This window comes from Haemaphysalis longicornis, unplaced genomic scaffold (genome assembly GCF_048455015.1).
Source record: "Haemaphysalis longicornis isolate Haplotype H1 unplaced genomic scaffold, Haemaphysalis longicornis Haplotype H1 scaffold_1, whole genome shotgun sequence".
Classification (NCBI taxonomy): Eukaryota; Metazoa; Arthropoda; class Arachnida; order Ixodida; family Ixodidae; genus Haemaphysalis; species Haemaphysalis longicornis.
In genome coordinates this window covers 472,998,876-473,020,046 of record NW_027526203.1, presented here as the reverse complement: position 1 = coordinate 473,020,046, position 21,171 = coordinate 472,998,876, and the positions used below count along the sequence as shown (strand labels likewise).

Below are 21,171 nucleotides of genomic sequence, written 5' to 3'. Positions count from 1 at the left end.
AACCCAATGCGTGGTATTTGTCCACGCACCTCCTAGTAAGCTGCTTGCTGGGTCACATGATTTCGTTCGGTTTGTGTTGCGATTGTGTTCTGTGCTATAATACGTGATTGCGCATTATTTTTTAACGCAGATATAATCCAGCAATGAGTGGTCAATAGTGCGGTTATTGTGTCGCAACATTTTTCTCGCTGCATTTTGTTGGTGCGAACATGATTTCTCGGCAGTGTATGCAGGTTAATGTCCGGGTTAACGCTTTCTTTCAGAGTTTGCGTTAACTGGCCAAAAAGGCCGGCCTTGAAGCATACCTGTGCGTGCTTTCTTTTATTTTATAGGTTCCCGGTTACTGTGTCTCTGAACTGAAACGAATTTCTTGAATGTCTAAGAATATTCCTGTCTCGAGGCGAGCCCAAGAGATAAGTATACATTGAGTGGGACCTGTCAAGTTCTTTTCTTCTCCCGCCGAGGTGTGCGCGAAAAAAAATCTATAGTGACTAAAACTTTCGAAGTTCTGCTTGCGTGATCAATTATTTTGTATTTAAATGTGATCTCACACGTTTTTTTCCTATTGTGCAATGTTGTATGCCTAAATTTGCATGTCATAATTTTACTTAGATTCCAAGGAGCCCACAAACTCCTTGCCGCAGTAATAATTCAATTCAGCTATCATATCCTCGCCCTAGAACCACCACATTCGCAAATTCATTTTTATAACCTGTGCAAAACTTTGGAATAATCTGCCTGACCATGTTGTACAAACAAGCGACCCTCAACTATTTAAATTAGCACTGCTTGCCATGACTTCGTTCTAGTTTATACGAAACTGCTATATTGACTCTGGTGCTATGTTATCTATATATTCTACAACTTGTATATTGCTTTGAAACTCATGCCTTCTATTTTTGTCTTTTATTCACTGTACTACTGTTTCTTTTTTGTGTGTACCTTACCCACCCCTCATGTAACGCCCCTTTTCCATTGGGTCTTTGAGGTAATGAAAATAAATAAATAAATAAATAGTGTGTTCATAACATGTATATGCAATATATGAGAGTAGGGCATGTTTATTCATGACTTCGAATCAAAGATGTCCCCATATGAATTTTGAATAAAATAAAACCGAAAAGACTGTTTGTGTAACGCTCCAATTAATATCGCCACAAAGACAACAATTCGACACCAGAAAACGGACTATTACCTACATGTTTTCTTCGTTCAATTATTAAACTCGTTACTGCACACACATACCAAACGACGGGCGGCGGCCATTCCGAGGCATCGCCGCCGCTCGTCCAACTTTCGCGCCTGGTGCCATTGCCGAGCGGCGATGAGAAGCGGCCGGCGCGAAAGTTGGGCGAGCGTCGGTTGCTTCCTCCGGCGCCCGGCGGCCCAGCCCGGCTGCCGCGGAAAAAATGACGTCAGCAGCGTCCGCGACGTCACCAACCTCCTTTCCCCCCTCTCAACTCGTTGCCATGACGATAAATGCAACGTTTTTCAGAGGCCACGTACCACTACGTGAGGATTTGGCGCTGTTGGCGCGAATTACAGCGGAACTACAGGCGTGGATAGAGGGGAACAGCATACTGGGAGAACTACAAAATGGTTTCAGGCGAGACAGACGCTTAGAGGACAATTTATTTGTCTTAACCCAATGCATAGAGGTGTCAATGGCTCAGGAGCGACCACTATGGATAGCATTTCTCTATATAAAGGGAGCCTACGACAACGTAGATAGGGAACTTCTATGGAGCATACTTGAGCTGGAGGGATTAGGCCAGGACTTTATACAGCTGTTGCAGAGAATTTGCAATGAGAGCGAGGTGCAAATTACCTGGGAGGACCAAAAGTGCACGGAACCGGTAGTCACAAATAGAGGTTTAAAGCAGGGTTGTCCTCTTTCGCCATTGCTGTTCATGCTGTACATGGCTAGACTAGAAAGAAAGCTTGAAGGCAGTAAAATAGGTTTCAATCTATGTTATAGCCACAAAGGACAGGAAGTGGAACAACATATCCCGGGACTGATATATGCAGATGACATAGTACTACTAGCAGACAGCAAACAGTGTCTGCAACAGCTCACAGATATCTGCGGGGAAGAAGCCACTGAACTAGACTTAGAGTTTAGCACAGCAAAGTCGGGAGTTCTAGTTTTCAATGACAACGCCCGTAACGAATCGGTATTCGTTCAAAAAGCAGCAATACCGTGGGTAACGGAATACAAATATCTGGGCATATGGATAAACAAAGGTGAGACGTATCTAAAAACTCATGAAGAGCATTTAAGAATGAAAGGCAGAAGAAACGCCTCTATCATGAAGCATAGAGCACTGTGGGGATATAACAGATATGAAGTAGTGAGAGGAATCTGGAAGGGAGTAATGGTACCAGCACTCACCTTTTCAAACGCAGTAGTGTGTGTCAAATCAGAGATTCAATCAGGGCTAGAAGTAAATCAAAGGGCCGTAGGTCGATTGGCATTAGGAGCACACAGCAAAACAACAAATGAGGCAGTGCAGGGAGATATGGGATGGGCATCCTTCGAAGTGAGAGAAGCACAGAGCAAAATATGTTTTGAAGAACTACTTAGAAATCTGGATGATCAGAGATGGGCGGCCAAAGTGTTACGGTATCTTTACATGAAAAGCGTGGACACACAATGGAGGAAAAGAACCAGAAGGCTCAGGACGAAGTATATGAAACCTGGAAGTGCAGGGGAAACGACCAAGGCAATAAAAAATGAAGTGAAAGAAACAGAAACAACGACCTGGAAAAAGAGGATGGATACGAAGAAGTCCTTAGATATCTACAGGATCGGGAAGCAGGAGATCAGAAGGGAAAAATTATTCAATAATACCAAAGGGAGTGCATTGCTTTTTGAAGCCCGAGCGGGTTGCTTGCGGACAAAAACGCTTATCCGCGAGCCGGTACAGGAAGAGCTATGCGCAGGCTGCGGAAATGAGCCAGAAACCATGCGACATATTGTAACGGAGTGCAAAAGTATCCGTCCAGTCCTCAGTGATGGAGCCATCCAGCTTCCGGAGGCCCTTGGCTTTAAGGTTAGCGGAAAAGTGAACTGGACAGCAGTAGAGGTTAGTAAAAGAAGGTTAGAATGTTGGTAAGAAAAGAGCAGAGAACAATCTGGGAAGACATGCGAACAAAGAAGTCAGACTAGCACAAAAATTTCTTAAAAGTATTTACTTTTTATTTTGACATTATTTTTTATTTATTCTGTTTGTATTTTTTTTGGCGAGGTGATTGTACAGTGGCGTTGCGACTAACGCCGCTGTGCAACGCCACCCCGTTACAAAGGGGAAGCCACTAAGCATCATCATCATCATCACGCGGGACCACTGTGGATGCTAGAGAGGCCGCCCCGTGCTTGTAACATAGCGGCAGACGATGGCGTGGCGGCGGTGGCGGCCGGGAATGTGATAACGCATCAAAGCTTGCATTGAAGCAGAGAGCCCAACTATGTTACTAAAAGCGATTGAAAGAAATAAATAGATACGGTAAACAATTGTGCGATGTTCTTTAGCTCGACATCCGCCTTCCGCTCGCTTTTGGATCAACGTTACTCGATCGCCTTGTGGGGTTGACGCCAATTTTGACCTCCAGAAATGTGTTCTTCTTGCCAGCCTCAGCTACCGTCTTAATTTTTATAGCAGATGCCAAGTGTTTTTATATCTTTCTTGCGCAATATTTGATACCTTGGTTGCGATCTTTATCAGTGAAGCGTCAAATTACACTGAATTTCGTCATACCTATAGGTGCAGCACGTCACTGATGGCTTACGTCGTGCTTACGCAAAAAAACATGGCGAATTTCCCGGGAATTTGTGCAGTCGAGAATAAGGCCCCTATTCTCGCCTGCACACATTCACAGTGGACTGTAAATTTGACGGAAGTTTTCTCCGGTTGGCTTTATATTTTGGTCACGTGCATCCGGTTGACAAATCGATTGTGTGTGCTTTCGTCATTTTGACGTTTCATGACGTTTACGGGCACCAGTTCTAAAGTTTGACTTATTTCTCTTTACTGAAAGCTCATGATTCTTGGCCGGCAATAAAAAACTAGACTAAATGCAGCGGACATGACAACGTACGCCTGTCTTCGCTATTCAACAACAATACGGCTTGTGTGTCACGGACCCTGTGTCATTGGCTGAGAAGGCGTGACGTAATTTAAACAGCTGGCGGGAACGTTTACGTCACACATTGGCAACTTCAGCCTGCGTAAAAGTGACGTAATGTTATGTAAGAGCTTGAAACTGGCGGCTGCTATAGGGCAAAAAATTTCACCGACTTTGACGCCGTGAAAACCACGTCATTTCGCAGCAGGCGCAGTTTCGCACGACGCGCGGTTTAGAGCATGTTTTCTACCAAAAGAAACAAGTTTGAACTGTTTCCAAGTCAGCGATCACGGAGCATACAAATAACGTGTCGTAGTTTGCTTTTATGATTTCAAGAAAATAAAAATTATTTCTTTGGCGTAACAGCAACATGAGAGGGCAGTGCAAGCCTCTCCATGACAAAGAGAACCCAATGCATGGAACTTGTCCACACTCCCCCTAGTAAGCTGCTGGGTCACATGAATGAACTCAAGAAAAAAACAAAGAAAAGTGACTGTTTTACATTACTGCCCTGGTTGAAGTCAAGTTTGACGAATGAGTGAGTCGGCGACATCGGTACGCTCCGCGGTTATCAGGCGTAGCACTTCGCTGCCCTTATGTGTCATACAAGCAATGGTCGCGACCACGTGGTCGCGACCGTCTTTTTCTGTGATCACGCCATAAACTTGTAAAATGGCAGCAGACGATAGCGTGGCACCTGTGGCGGCCGGGAAAGTGATAACGCATCAAAGCTTGCATTGAAGCAGAGAGCCCAACTATGTTACTAAAAGCGATTGAAAGAAATAAATAGATACGGTAAACAATTGTGCGATGTTCTTTAGCTCGACATCCGCCTTTCGCTCGCTTTTGGATCAACGTTACTCGATCGCCTTGTGGGGTTGACGCCAATTTTTCCCTGCAGAAATGCGTTTCCCTTGCTAGCCTCAGCCACCGTCTTAATTTCTATAATACATGCCAAGGGTTTTTATTTTTTTTTATTTGATTGCAGGGTTTAACGCGCCGACGCAACGCAGGCGATGAGGCGCGCCGTAGTGGAGGGCTCCGGATTAATTTTGGCCACCTGCGGATCTTTAACGTGCGCCGAAATCTCGTACACACGGGCGTTTTTGCTTTTCGCCTCCATCAGAAAAGCGACCGCCAAGGTTTTTTTTTATATCTTTTATGCGCAATGTTTGATAGCTTGGTTGTGGTCTTTATGAGCGAAGCGTCAAATTACACAGCATATCGTCATAGCTATACGTGCATCACGTCACTCATTGATTACGTTGTGCTTACGCAAAAAACATGGCTAATTCACTGTGAATTGTGCAGTCGAGAATACGGCCCTTGAAAAAAAAAATGTGCCGTTAAACAATCGTGAACAAAGACAAGATAGGACGGATACAGGCGCCATTATCTGTTGTATTTTGTCTTCGTCGAAGTACGTTTGGTTTCTTTTTTTTTTCGTCAGCTACGACTTTCGCGGCGGCATATTACCCGCTCAGTCATGCGTTCCTTCGATGCCGGCACGACCAACGATAGGTACGATCACGCAATGCCTGCCCCTTAAGCGAACACGCAGTTGCCACGGCTCACGGCTACCACAAAACAGGGAGGATTTCGGCTACCTGGCATCTCGTAGATGTGTTAATGCATAGTGAGGAACGCAAATCCCAAAAACCGTTTAAGAATCTAATTGTCATGCCAAGCTCAAGCCAGAAGCTGTGGTCTCCCCCCCCCCCTCCCCCCCAACGATAAGGATTGCCAGGTACAGTTTCCTCCCTAGTATACATGCTCTACGGTCAAAAGGATTGCTGGAGCTTGCCCGAAAGTTCTCTGAAATAAGCATGAAGGCAAAGACTTGTAAAGTTAACAGGAATATTTGAGATTATCAGCGCAACTTGCTACGCTGTCATCTACTCTACTGATGGTCAACTGCCCGCGTATTTTCTACACCTTCTACCAAGCGGCAGCAGCTCACGGGACTAGTATAGGCATTATTAGGGCGAAGCTTCATGGACGCCTTCTTGGGGCACTAGTCTACGCTTCACGTTTCCTAGACACCGTCATACAAAGGTGGTGCTAAAGAGGCGTTTTCTGATTATCTTTCAATTTTCAGGGTCAAAGTGAAAAAGGTTTTCAGTAAGGTGGCGACGTCCGAGTAACGACTAGAATGAGGCCCCTGGTCGCTCTGCGAACTGTGTGATGTGCTCTTTAGCGCCACAAAAAGTGGAAGAGAAACGGCAAAGAAAAAAGCCAGCTTTAACGGAGCCAAACAAGTCATCCATGACTGTCAAACAAGAACCGAGAAAGCTCTGAAACGTGTGCTATTTGAGTTAAAACAGAGCACTTGTCGAAAAGTTACATACTCTTCCCGGTAGAGCATTTTTCCTCCGTGCTGTCCCGCTCTATGAGACTAAAAAGAAATATTTCCCCACTACGGTATTTGCTACAAAAAACAGCCGCGGCTTGTGCGCGTAGGCTGAGAAAGCATGTACGAAACGTCACAGTGGTCTTCCTTTTCTATAAAACCCACACGCTGCTTGTTTGCCCTGTTCTTTGCCATCTTCACCATGCTGAGGAACTCTGTGACGGGCGGTTCAGACGAAGCTATGTTGCAATGAGCATCCCGCACAGCTAGTTTACAGAACCCTTGATAACAAAAGCTATGTGTTCTTTGATGCCATTTGAATGCAAGAGGCCGCATATGCTTACTTTGCATGCACGCAGTTTTTTAACGCCAAGAATATTGGGACTAACAGCAGCCTATGCAGTTGAACACGACCGCACTGGTGCGAACGAGCTTTGATATACCTTCGCTCGTATATGGTTTTCGGCCTAGCATGCTTTCTTACTGTCGGCCGCTTTTGTAAGCACGCACCGGAGAGGCACACCTATTTCTGCGGGGTTTTTTTTCACCTCCCCCACCCCCCCCCTCCCAACGCTTAACATCATTTACTGAGGGGCCGGTCGCCATTGCTTAGGCACGGATTTTAATCGTAAGCAGTATACGCAGCGTGCCTCTTCCAAAACGCCCGTCCATATTTGTGGCGCCTTCGAAATCCTTCAACAGCGCACTTGACTTCGCTAAGAATCTCATCTACTGTCTTCTTCTGACCCCAAGAAACAAAATGGGGCCGCCTACAAAAATAGTCGCATGGCCGACGTCTATGGAGCTATTTGCCAGCATTGTGCTGAATATCCCCCAACCCTACTATCTCACCCAGCCCTAACCCACCTTTAAACGTGTAGATGGTATTCACTCTAAGAAAAAAGTTGGTCAGAAGTGAGTTACAGCCGCGACGACTCTTTTTGGAACATGCTGACTCCGCTAAACGATTAAAGGTAGTCACACAACAGAGTCGTAGTTTCATCGACTCTTTTTGACTCGTTTGCTTCCGAAAGAATCCAGCATGCATGTGTACTTTGCGGCACACATTTAATATGCATGTTTTAGAGCTTCGACGCACATTTGCCGATAGTGCAAGCCTTGCCCAAAGTGTCAACGAAAAAAAATTCCCGCGCCTTCCCGCGAGGGGAACACGAGTAAATGCAGAGCATTGGGGCCTCACTACTGATTGAAGGCAGTGTTGCTTCCATCGCTTCTTCCGTGATGCTGGAGTAGCAGACACGAGTAAACGTGGGTACGAGCGTCAACCAAGGAAGGAAGGAGCAACGCAGTGACTGAAACACGAGCGACCGCTAGCCGCTATATTTGCAGCGCGCGCAGTAGAGGGACAGCAGTACGGGGGGGGGGGGGGGAGCGCATGCGCAAGCAGCGCGCGCCCTTCCAAGCCCCACCGCGCTGCTATCACGCACCTGTTACGGCGAGACCGCGACGGAGCGAACGGGCTGACTACGACGCATGCGCGCGCCAGCTGCTGTTGAGAGAGAGGAGGGAAGGAGAGGCGCACCTGCTGCGGACGCGGTACTGTTGACACCGTCCGACGCAGGAACAGGCGAGGCTAAGAAATGCTCTGCATTTAAAAGTCAGTGCCCTTCCAAGAGCAGAACGCTTCAATAGCAGAACGCTTGTCAACGGTATAGCGCGTGAAGCCTGTGCGTGCACGCTCCTCCCCGAATGCATGTACAAAAACGGCAGGGCAGAGAGAGACGCCGAGAGCAGTATATACGTGACTCGGGAAGAGGCGCAACTTTCTCCGCAAATGCCCACTTTTGACTTCGTCGCGACTCCCTCCCTAAGAGTCCTAGGACTCTGGTTGAAAGAGAGTCTGGTGACTCTCCCCGTAAGAGTCGAAAGGTAGTCAATTCTGTAGCAAGCCAATGACTCTGTAAAAGGAATCAGTACTGACTCGTTTTTCTCTTAGAGTGTTCCCTGAAAAGTTTAGCAGGCGACTTCTTCACTTGGCAACGCTGAAAACCGCCATGACAGTGCCCGCTGTACCTGCGCATGCGCTTTGAGACCGCATATCGCCGCAAAAACAACCCCAGCGTGCATCGTCTGCCATTTTTCAACCCGATTATCGGCGGTGGCGTCAACAGATATTATTAATCGCACTCACGTTATGGCGCTCTACTTGCCCTCGAGCACTTCGAATCCCCAGAGAAGCATCACGCCGTGCATGAGGCCGACGCTGCAGTTGCCTGAGACCGTGGATGTCGCCAAAGTGCCCTAAAATGCGTGGTTGAGGGCAAAAACCAAACAGTTGTTTTGAAGAAATGTTCCACGCGTACGCCAATTTTGATGCGATGGTAGCGTATAGAAGCTAGTGCATGCAAGGCCGTCTCCTAAGCCATGCCGTGCTCGCACTGCCCAGCTGGAACAAGCGCGGGCGAATCGCAAGCGACCTTTGAACAAATCACTGAAGCTTGGCTTCCGCGCGGCGAAATTTTCGGCAGCAATATTTCTGTGGTTGTCCTTGAACAGGTTCAGACCTCGAAGGGGGCGATCTGCTTTCACGTGCATACGCACGCGACTTGGTCCACCACGACGCAGTTGCACGCATACGTAGGCTCCGAAGTTTTTACCGCTCTATCTAGTCGTGCGAGGATTTCAACCATGTCTGGCGATAAGTATATCGTATAGGGTGCTGCACGTAAGAGTATCAGCGAGTGCGGTGGGGCATAGTTTGGAACATCGAACAGCTCACTGTTGTCATGTGGAGTGTTTTTTATCGGGCGCCAGCACGAAAAGTACTGCAGTCTCGTGGAGCCCGACGTAACCAATGCGGCGTCGCCTTATAACAACAGCGATGCTTGGGCAACAGCATGGCGGCGCGCGCGAATGATTACCCGCATGCGTGCAACTCAGGTGAACATAACCTATACCACTGGAGTACCGATAACCCAAACTATGGCTCTGGGACTGTGTGCAGCTGGGGGCTTAAGTTAAATATGATCTCATGTATACCAGCCGGTAAAGAACCTCTGCGATTGTTTCAAAATTAAAATTTTCAGTTTGTGGAGTCTTTCAAACGCATGTAAACCGCCGTTTCAAAACTGCATCAAATAGCGCACCCAGCATACCGCCACTCGATCCCCGCTTGGAAAATAGATATAAACGGAGTGAATGAAATTTTATGTCACTAATGAGAAGGCATGTCCCCCTTTCCTCAGCGAGCAAGGCTACTCTTGCTCAACGCGTAGGAGACCTCCCCGGAAAGCTCGAGAAACATGAACAAGTGGGGCTCACTTTGACGTCCCACACCGCGGTGCCCAAGGAAGCTCAGATGAGCGGAGCCACTTCTTCCCAACAAGCCTTCATTCATCTGGCAGGGATGTTCCATTAAAAATGGAGCCGCAGGACGCGGGGGAATAGAAACGCCATTCGTTGCCTCAACAAGACGGCCGCTAACGACGACGCCCAATGCCTGCAGTGAAACACCCGCACAACGCTTGCAGTTTACCACCATGCGGAACGCCGCAGGGGTTCACGAAAGGGGGTCGGGCGTTAATAAAAAGAAGGCGCTAAGCCCCCTCTCCTGGTCTTGGCACGATTAGATAAATCGCGGATCGAAAACCAAAAGTGGAAGTGGCTGGAGTGATTCGAAGAGCCAGGCTGAATATGACGAAGTTATTTTGCCAGAAGTACGACCCGCCTACCAAGGCTAATCATTACTTAATTCCCAATTCGCTTCCTTTATTTTCCACTCGTAACTTGTATGTGTTGTGTCGTGTTTTATGGCACATAAGCAACTAAGGTTATCGTGCGAAAAACAGAAGTTATTGTGTTTTGTTTTGTGGATAATGACTCATTGTCTTTACACATTACAGCTTGTTTAGAAGCGTTGCTTCTTTCAAAAAACCAAAAACGAAGAAAAATTTAACGAAGAAAAATTAACAAGAGAATCCTCGCCTAAAAGTATAGACAGGGGTGAAATGGAATGTGTTCGTTGTAGAACACCCTGAAATGTTTTTTTTTTCTCAAGATCAGGAACACTATACCACATAATATGGGCATGCCCGAACATCCCAGACCTCCCTCCCAAACCCCTTCACAGTGGGCGGCGGTGCTGACCAGCTCCGACCCCTGATCCCAGCTTCGGCTGGTGAATAGGGCACGGAAGGCCGGCTACAGCCGGGGAGTCCTGGACTGAGGACAACCCTTACTGGTCCGAAGTGACTTCACTCAACGGATGGGATAAATAAAGTTTTTCCTCCTCCTCCTCGAGTCCGAAAATTTCGTGCATGAGAGTAAGATGTGGTTCATTGTTAGCTCTTTGTCACATTCTTCACATCTCTGTTTATCTTGTTTCATCAGAGGAAAGTTATGTGCTAGATGTGTATGTCCAACGCGGAGGCAACGTTAAATAACTTCTGTGAGGCGTTCTTCATGTTTGCTTAATTCCCACTCCGCTATAATGTGCTTAACTATGTGAAGTTTGTTGTTGGTTTCCTTTTTTCAATTTCAATTTACTCCGTATGAATTTCATACAGTCGCTATGAGGAATATGAACTTGATTTATTGTTACGTTACCGGCCTGTGCGGCACATGTATCGGCTCTCTCATTTCCATTGATCCCAGCATGACTAGGAACCCAGCACAACTTAATTTCCTGTCCCTGAGTGTTGGCTGTCACTGAACTGTGCATTATGTCTCCTATTAAGGGTTGAGCTGCATTTTTGTAATGCAGTGCTGTGATTGCGCCGAGTGAATCTGTGTAGATAACACTTCTCCGAATGCTTTCTTTCATTATTCATTCTATAGTCACAGCAACGGCATAAGATTCTGGTGTGAAAACCGAGGCAAACTGAGGTAGCCTGATCACCTTTTCCTTTTTCCCTTGTATTACTGCACTCCCAGGATAGTATAATATTCTGGAACAGTCTGTGTAAAAAGCCGTGTATCCTTTGTGTTTTTCGTCTAGCGCCAAAAACTCCTGCAAGATAAGCTCACGCGGTGTCTCTTTTTTTTATTTTGAAAATGTGCCAGTGTAAAATCTCATACAGGAGGGATTGTGCACCAAGGTAATATTTGTTTTTTTCTTTGGGCAATCCCAGGCAATGTGTCCAGCATACTAAGCTCTCGGCATTTCTCTTCAAATCGAAGGAGCAATGGTCTAATAGCTTGGGGTTTGTTACGAAGTAGTGTCCTAGATGGGCATTTCGTAACTATGGGATAGGACAGATGCTTCGATAGCGAATGAATCTTTAGGATATATGAGCATGTCAGCATGGTTCTTCTATATGTAAGTGGTGATTCATTGGTTTCAACATAAAGACTGCTAATGAGTGATGTCCTAAACGCACCAGATAAGTGACTTAAACCTAGATTATGTACTTGGTCTAGTCGTTTCAAGTAGGACTGCCTTGCTGAGCCATACACAATGCAACCATAGTCTAAGCAGGAGCGTACAACCGAGCGATAAACCTGTACGAGGCATGATCTGTCGGAACCCCAGTGTTTGCGTGAAAGAACCTTAAGCATGTTTAGAGCTCGGGATGCTTTGTTTTTTAGCATATTTATGTGAGGAAGGAAAGTGAACTTTTTGCCAACAGTTACACTGAGAAATTTGTGTTCCTTTTTTTCGGGTAATTCGATTTCTTTTAGGTGCAGGGTGGGTCCGATCGGCAAGCCTGATTTTAGTGAGAACACAATATCCACTGTTCCGTGTGGTGAAAACTGGAAGCCATTTCTGTCTTCCCATGTTGTTAATCTATTTATAGTCAGTTGTACTTGTCTCTCGCATGTCGCTACATTGGAGGACGTGCAAGCTATTTGAAGATCATCAACATAAACAGAATACATAATTGACAGCGGAATTAATTTACATATGGAGTTCATGTTTACGACAAAAAGTGTTGTGCTTAGAATACAGCCCTGAGGGACCCTGTTCCCCTGTACAAAATTCCTCGACAGGGTTGAGCCCAGGCGCACTTGAAAATAACTATTTGCCATGAAGTCGTTCAGGCAATTCAGCATTGTTCCCCGAATGCCTAATTTTACTAAATCACGCATTATTCCAAACCTCCATGCAGTGTCGTAAGCCTTCTCAAGATCGAAAAAGACACAAAGACAGTGTTGCTTGTGTATAAATGCCTTTCGTACGGTATTTTTAAGGCGGACAAGATGGTCAGTTTTTTTTTAAACCGCACGCTTTTTTTAAAACCACACTGGTTTGTCAAGAAGCTCATTGTATTTGAGGACAGAGCATTGGTATTCACGACAAGCTAAAACGTTTTGGCTAGACAGCTTTCTTTGCGAGAGATTTCCCTACGGCATCAGAAAAAGTTTTCTTAGGTACAGCACTGCACCCGTTACGCGCAAAAATCGAACGAGAGACCGGTGCTGGGGGTCTCCCAGGATAGAGCCCTGCGCCTCGGAGGTGTTGCGCTCGCTTGTCTTAAAGAACTGGGAAAGTCCACAGCAGGTGTTCAAAGTCAGCTTCTGACGCAGGAAGCCCACAAAAGTGGCAGGTGTCCGCAAACGGCGCGTGATAACGGGCAGGCGAAGCGTGGGTAACTGCTGGGGATAACGCCACTACAACCCGAAGCCTCCGCAGCACGACGTCCTCCCAACGAGCGAGCCCACTTGGGAGGTCAGTTCCACGCGGTGAAAGTAAAGCACGCGTGGCGCGACGGAGGGTTGGCTGGACCGCTCGTAAGAGCTATGAGTCTATAACTACTAGGGTATACGTTGGTGGCTTTCCGGGTTTTAGTAGGGCTACGATTAATGCTTTTTTCCAGGCTGCTGGCATCCTTCCCAGTACGCAAATTTTGTTTAAAAAACTTTAGAAGTGCTTCTACAGAGGCACCCGAAATATGTGTGAGCATTTCATAACGTATATCATCTGGGCCGAGTCCGATCTGCTTACCGGCCAATAGAGCTCTCTTCAATTCCTGGAGCGTTATTAGACTATTATATGGTTCGTCTGTCCCACCCTATGTTGGAAGTTTCTGTTTCTCTGCAGTGTTTTTGTATTTTAGGGATGCTTAAGTGTAGTGCACAGAACTGGAAACACTGGAGAAATATTCACCCAGTATATCCGCCTGTTCTACGCTAGTTTGTACACCAGCTGCTCTTAGAAAAGGAACTGTAAAAGGGGAATACATGCCGTTTAGTTTCCGAACTTGCTCCCAGATTTTTTAAGGCAAACCTTTCTACCTCTACCAGCCAACGGTTCTTTAGCGGCGTGCGGGACAACAAACTCCCAACGCGGCGGAGGCGGCGGCGTGGGAAGGGGTGGGGGGCGGAGGGTTTCACTCACGGAGCACACTAGAGATGTCGCGGCGAATTTACCCAGCGTTTCCCGCGTGGCAGTGCCTGGTCGCCGGCGGCGGCGTCGGCGGTACGGCTTTGTCGCCTGCTTTAGCGGAGGTTGTTTTGGGCCTGTTTCGCTGCCTTCACACGGCTTGATTAACTTGTTCGACAGCACCTCCAGGGTAACCCGTACCCGACGAAAATAAGTGGTCCTACGGCAGACATAAGTTAAGGATTGGTTTGCAGGGCGGGAAAGCAAAATGTACAAACCACATACAGACATCTGGCCGCTAGAGCAACGCTACCTTTTGCGCACTGCTTGCCACGAAAGGGACTCCGTTTTCTAAATTGGTGATTACCAATTCCGTTGTGTTTTACGAAGTATTACAAAAGGCAAAAGCAGCAACTGGTTCTGATAAATAGTGATTATAAAAGTTCCCTCAGCTTTCTCGCAATTCTCGAACTTACTAAACTCGCTAGTTTAAACCGGTATAAATAGGAATCACTAAGCTCACATGCGGAATTGTTTCTGTGTCTGCGCTTGTGTCGCGCGGTGGTGTAGCCCCAAGCTAGCACACCAGGATTGCTACGTTCCGCTGTCTCACCTTTCGAAAGACGCTCCTCTCCGTTTTCTTTCTCCGGACTCATGTCCGGGCTACAGCGGTGGCGTCCGCCGCTCTAGTCCGGCCGTGGCCGACGCTGCTGCTGCGTTCGGGACGCCGCCACCGCGAATTCCAGGTAACGGTTGGTAAAATTTCTAGTTTCACTCTTTGTAGAGCCACGTGGATCAATTCAAGTGACGTCGCATGGGAAATTGTTGTGGGTGTCGTTCAAAGCTTTGCTTTCCAAACACCTCCCCAGGGAATATTTTTATGTGATATTTTTTTTATATGTGACCAATATTTTTTTTTATTTTTGTATGTTTTTTTTATGTGACCGAGCTGTTTATTGATGACTCGTAATTTTGCCATGAAGCTTTTTCGGCATTCCGCCTAATGCATTGCCCTTTAGCTCGTTTCCTTTTAAAGTTTGTTTATTGATGACTCGTAATTTTGCCATGAAGCTTTTTCGGCATTCCGTCGAATGCATTGGGCTTTAACTCGTTTCCTTTTAAGGTTTCGTAAATTTTCTTGCATCGGATACCTTCGGAAGACTCCTGCATGCTTTTTTCGCTGCTTTTTGACTCCTTTACACTCTTGTGTCCGCCATACTTAGTGGTTTTGTCTCACCACTCCAGTGGACTGTGGAATAGCTAAATCCGCAGCCTTACGAATACAAGATTTAAACATTTCTTACAATTAATCGATGCTAAGAGTGTCCGAAAAATAATTTTCCAAACTGGCTACTGAATTAAAGCATGCTCAGTTCGCAAACTCAAATTTTCAACGTCGCGGTTCTGTGGGGGTTACTGTTGCGTTGGTGAGTACAGGTAAATAAGGGTTATCTCCCATAAGGGTTATCTATGATACCCATTAAAAATCGCTAAAAACAGACAGTGAACTAAAAAATAAATCAATGCAGCTCATCTTTCCTGAGCTTTGAGAGCAGTATGAAGGCTTGCCAGAATTCAGTAGGCAAACATTATTTGACAAAATAAAACCATGTAAAACTGGCCTCTTACGTCAGATTTATCACTCCCCCAAAATCGCCAACTATTAAAAACTTCTCTGGTAATTTGTTTACTAAGTCTTCCAAATCATGCAGTGTTACCCTGAGGTGTGGTTCAATATACTCACAGCAGACTTGCTTGTTTTCACTGCAAGGAAGGTGACAGCCACTGCTTCTAGCCTAGTTTTAAGTTTGTCTTCTTGAGCTGCTATGCCATTTTAGAAAATTATTGCAACGGCACCAAAGAGCCTCCTCACCTGCTCTCGGTCGTCGTGAAAGACCTGGTATCCTTTCAGTATATTCTGTGCATAGGGCCCAAATTTGTTTCCTGAACACAAACGGCCACAGGTGGGTGTGATGCAAAGATGTCTTTGTCGTAATTTAAGCTATTTTAAAGTCCTCTGGAATTCCAGTGGGCAATGAATGCCATGTTAGTTTTTTATGGAGTGAAAACTAGGTTTTCTGTGCTGTGATTCGGCGCTTGTTTTTCTTTGCATTTTCTGGGGAGTTCCGCCGCCCCTCCGACGTAGACGGCCTATAGAACCTCCTTCAGGTGTGTATTGTCTCTTCAGAGACGCTGGAGGTTCGTGCAGGACGCACGGGGGTTTAAGCGTCCAACCTCACCGTGTGGGGTGAGGCATCGCCTCCTGTATACAGGAGGAGATGGGTAAGGCATTGCCTCCTGTATACAGGAGGCGATGGGTGAGGCCTTTGAGAATGCCGAACCGGGCGTCGGTGCAGCCCGCTTTGGAGGAGGTGGTGGCGCAGCGCTAGCTGCTTCCACCAGGGGCGCGGGGGGCCTTACTTTAGCCTCAGCAGGTACTGAAGACCGCTGTGATGCCGCGCCCTGTTGCACATTAATGGAGTATGTTCGGTTATGCGCCGGTGCGAGTCACCTCCGTAGTTCGCGAACTGTTAAGTTCTCTGTCACTTTGAGTGTGATTATTTCATTTTCTTTTTTCATGCAGGGCAAACACGGGAGTACGATAAGCGGTTGCCCTTACAGTTTACACAGAGTAGGTGGTGTTCGGTTTCGCAGTTCTCGGAAGGATATTCACTGGAGGCACGTTTGGCGCGTGTCTGTTGGCCCCTGCAGCTCAGCGAGCCGCGGCCGTATCGTTGGCATTTGTAACATCGACGTGGGTTTGGTATGTATGGTCCAAGTTTTATCTTTGTGTAGAATACCTCCACAGATTCTCGAAGGATGCTGCATTCAAAGGTGAGGACGATGTGACCTGTATGAATTTCTTTGTTTTCTCGTTTGATTTTGATTGATATTCTGTTCTTTCAGACCTTCTAGAAATTCTTCCTCAGGTCGTCATCTGAGATGACTTCGCGGACTGAATTTAGTGACCGGCGCTCGCTAACAGTTGCAGGGATTTCTCCAAAAGGGGCTAGCTGTGAGAGCTTGTCGAGCTGATGTTTGTAGAGTACTTCGTAAAGGAGGTCTCCGTCTGCCAGCTTCTTGATCTTGTAGCCTTTACCAATGGTGGTAGTTAGGGTCTTTGCAACTGAAAATGGCGATACAAGTCGGGCAGTTTTCTCTTCGCCATTGCTGTGTACCACGTGGAAGCATGGGAGGTTGTTAACGTTGTTCGTGAAAAACATAGAGGTCACATCGGTGCCACCTCTTTTTCGAGAGTGATCATTTGGAGGAAAAATGGAAGCCATAAAATTAAAAATTTGTTCGGCCATGGTGCCAGCAGCTCACCATGGAGCCCATCAAGGGAACGGGACAGTTCCTCTCGGGCAAGTCCTGCCCACGCCAGCCATACACCACGTCTATAGCCAAATATGGCTGAACGCAGGGTCATTCGCCACACAAGGTTAACTCTAGCCACCAGGAAAAGGGGAACCTGAAGAAGGAACAAGGGAAAGTGACAGCGTAAGGGAAGGACAGGAAAAGGCGACTGCCGATTCCCCCCGGGTGGGTCAGACCGGAGGTGCCGTCTACGAGAAGCGGAGGCCAAAGTGGTGTGTTAAAGGGCCTTAAAGGTCCCAGCACTCGGCGTCGGCTCAACCACCAGGACCCTCTTTTCTCTGGTCACGGCGCTGCCACGCACGGCTAAACGTGGGTGCTCGGGGTCCGTGGTGCCGCACAGTACACGCAAACATCTGCTTTAGCAGATGCCCCCTGCGGGGACTCGTAACTTGTTTATGCTCGTGACTTATGCTGTTCCTGTAAAGAGGAGTAAATGTTTTACTTGACATATTTGATTTCCGATGTCGATTATATCATGCCTGAAGGCGATTGCAAGAGCATTTCGAGTGCCACGCCGAGGTGGCGGTGCCTCTTCCCTGACCAAAAAATACAGTGGAACCCCGCTCATACGTCCCACGGACTTACGAAGACCCGTTTCTTACGACGTATCATCGCGGTCCCGGCAAACTCCCCATAAAAACAATGCATTCAAAACCCCGATGACATGACGCTCGGGTGTACGCGGTCCGCTTCATACGACGAACCCTGGCGCGGATAAACAGGCGCCTTTCCCATATTTTACTCCGCTTCGTCGCCTCATCCTGACCAACTCCCGTTTGACGCTGCTTGATTTGACGCGTCAACTCCCGTTTGACGCTGCTTGATGTGCAAAGGTCAGCAGGCGGACAAGACCAAATACGGAACAGACGCAAGCAAGTAGGCGGGTACTCGTGAGCGGGAGTTAACTTGCGACGGCCCCACGCGGCAGCAGTACGCCAATGCGCCAATCGCGAGAAGTCGAAGCTCAGGTGGCAGGTGAACTGTGAATTTGAAGCTCCCGTTGAGCCGCCGACGAACGCGAAAACCCATACGACGCAACCCCACGGCGATGACCGAACAGCCGCTTTCCCCTCCCGCTCGATCGAAGTTTCTTCCTTTCACGACGCTCTTTCTCCCTATATCCCTGCTCTCTGCTTATCAGTGCCTTTCAAAGCCGCGTTGTCACTCCGCTCTTTTCTTTGCTAGAGTGCCTCAATTCAAGCGTGTCCGCAGCAAGGGTGGAGCAAAAAAGACAGAAGGCGATGGGTGGAGACACGTATCCGTCGGTACCGCCATTTTAGGTCACTCACTGGCAGCCGCACCAAGTCACTGTAGCAGGGCGCGCTATAATTTTCGCCGAAACACGGTTTACTCGCGAAGGTTGAATTATCTTATCTATTTCGCGTTGCTGGGTCTTGTGGGAAACGATAAAAGCTGTGTTGAGCACTCACTATATCTCAATAGCGACGGCACGGGACCGTGCAAAGTATGTCTCCACCAGGTACGGCAATGCCGTTTTTTGTTCATCTGGGTCTTGTACTATCGTTCGTTTCGTTTGCCATCTGCAGTTTAACCCTCGCCATTTCCCCTCTCAACTTGCTCGGCCACGTCATCCTTATATCGAGTAGCGCGTGGCACTTTGCTGGTGGGCTAGCTCGACGCCATAAAGGGGAGGGGGCACAACATATACCTTGGTTTTTATAACTTGGGATTTGAGCTAAAGGTTCGCAAATCACGCGAGAAGGAGCTAAATATAGTAGTTTCAATAGGTTCTTAGCCCACATGTCGCGTGAGACCGTCTTCTAGGCCGGAATTTACCCGCGCACCACTCAGACGTCACCCCGGTTATACGACGCTTTCTCGTGGTCCCTTGAAAGTCCTATTATCGGGGTTCCATTGCATTAACTTTTATTATTACATTATATAGCAGGTTTTATGAGGGTAAAAACAAACTAAATGGTGTAATCGTGTTTCATTGAAGACTCCTTTAGAGAAAAGGCACGGCCGAACTCTGTGGAAAAAATTACGCCCACCTCCCCTCGCGGGAACCCTGTGTAGATGCGACGCATCGTGGGTTTCCCTCGGCGTTTCCGTTGGGTTGATTCTCCCATCGCGTGAAACGTGCCATGAACGCGTACGATGCATTTCCGTCTACTACGGGGTTCCCACATCCCGTGCACGTCGCTTTGCAGCCTCATCGTCGGTGGTGCTAGCAGTTCTGTTATTGGGCTGGCCGGTGCTTGTTGCGGTTGCGCCGACCATCGCGATAGCAGGCTTGTTAGTCTCCATTCAAAGCAGCGTTGGACATCGGAGCACCGGCGCTAGAACGACGGAACGGAGCGGCGCAGGTACCGCGTTGTATACCGCCGCATAACGGTGAGGGGAATGAGAGAGAGCAGCCCATGCGTTAACCGAGCGCTAGCGCGCGCCGACGCACAGCTGGCATTGCGAGGAGCGAGCGCTAACCCGCAGATAATGCTGCGGTGAGAGCGGCGGAGAGGGCATGCGCAGCTGGCGCGGACAACGACGACGCCGGATGGATGGAGGGATGCATGCATGCATGGACAAGCGGGTGAATGAGATGCGTCGCATCTAAAAAAATCAGTGCCCGTCCACTCTATGAAGAAGGGTGACCGCAAACCTCGGGGAAGTGCATAAAAAAACACAGTTATTTTTTATTTGCGATTAGCATACTTTCTAGCCAACTTTCTTAATGAAACTTGCCAGCACTAGCGGACAAACTTTTATTGAGTGAATCATACCTCGAAGGCGTTGCGCTGCTGAGCACAAGGTCAAAATTGGCAAATAGACGGAGAACTCTTTTTCGTAAGGCTCCTTACTCTTCCGCGTCGTAGGCATCTCGCTGCCTGTGCAACTCACCAACCCAAACCGCGGAGGACAGCAGTCGGGTGGCGTCGGCAGGTGAGACGTGCACGTTGAAATCTCCCGCCAGCAAAAGGTGAGCGCATGAGACCTGCCCACGCGTGCACGCCCCACCCTCGGACCGCTCACCACACCCGTGCACGCCTCACCGGCAACCAGTGTGGTGTATTTGCGCGAGCGTATACACGTGAAAAACGCCGGCGAAAATGTTTCTCCGAAAGCCTTTCAAGCTGAAGAAGAAAAACACCGGCAGAAACGTCGCACCAGGAGCCTTCAAGAAGGAAACACAAAGCACTAGCTTTTGAGTACGCAGAATTTTCGGTCTACGCCAATTTATCCAGGTACGCTAATGTGAAAACCGATGGACATACAGCTGCACTATGAACTATCCATTACAAACACCGAAGAAACCGCACTCTGGTTTCTGGAAACACAAAATCATAATTTGTGCATTAACTCACCCATTCAATTACGGTTGTTCGCGGATGACTGCGTCATATATTAAAGAGTAAACTCAACGGAAGACCAAATTCAGCTTAACCTTTCATTGCAGTTGATTCACGAGTGGTGTAATAATTGGAGGATCCCACCCAACGCCAAAAAAACTGTGAGCCTAAATTTTACTAAGAAGAAAAATCCACTGAACTTTGGTTACGCGCTTGATAATAAAGAAATCGGTGAAATTAATCATGCAAAATATTGGGCGTAACGATTACGACCAACCTTACTTGGGAGCCGCATATTAATGTCATATTCTCTAAAGCGCAAGGAATATTAGCATTTTTAAGAAGTAAATTAGGTAAGGCACCCCCTGAAGTGAAGTTACCTGCCTTTAAAACCCTTATAAGACCAGCCTTAGAATATGCAGATATCATTTGGGACCCACATAAACAGTATCTAATAAAGGAAATCAAACGAATTCAAAACTTGGCAGTTCGGTTTGTCTTCTCAGAATATTCTAGACACACTAGCGTCACAAATATAATAAACAAAGCTGAACTTCCCTCATTGGCATACCGAAGAATAACATCTAAACTAAAATTTAGATATCTTTTGTGCCACGGTCACTTTAACATCTCACGAGAAGATTATCTCCTTGAACACTTTAAACACTGTTTGCGAACAAACCACAACAAAGCGATTCGACAACCCATTAGCAACAACACCCACAGAC

At 47.3% G+C, this 21,171-nt stretch overlaps 1 protein-coding gene across 3 annotated transcripts in view; it reads right to left on the bottom strand.

The window, feature by feature from the left end:
* Window positions 1-21,171, bottom strand: part of LOC144156277 (uncharacterized) — a 160,853-nt gene that overhangs the window by 109,370 nt on the left and 30,312 nt on the right. The window contains exons 1-2 of one of the 3 annotated variants that reach the window (XM_077688212.1): window positions 9,758-9,995; window positions 8,628-8,737 (exon numbers count right to left, since the gene is read on the bottom strand). The exons of 1 other annotated variant lie outside the window; for it this stretch is intronic. The gene's annotated coding sequence lies outside the window, so the exon portion shown is untranslated. Of the gene's footprint in view, window positions 1-8,627; window positions 8,738-9,757; window positions 9,996-21,171 lie in introns of those variants that run through there. One more of the 3 variants, XM_077688213.1, reaches the window with a different exon arrangement.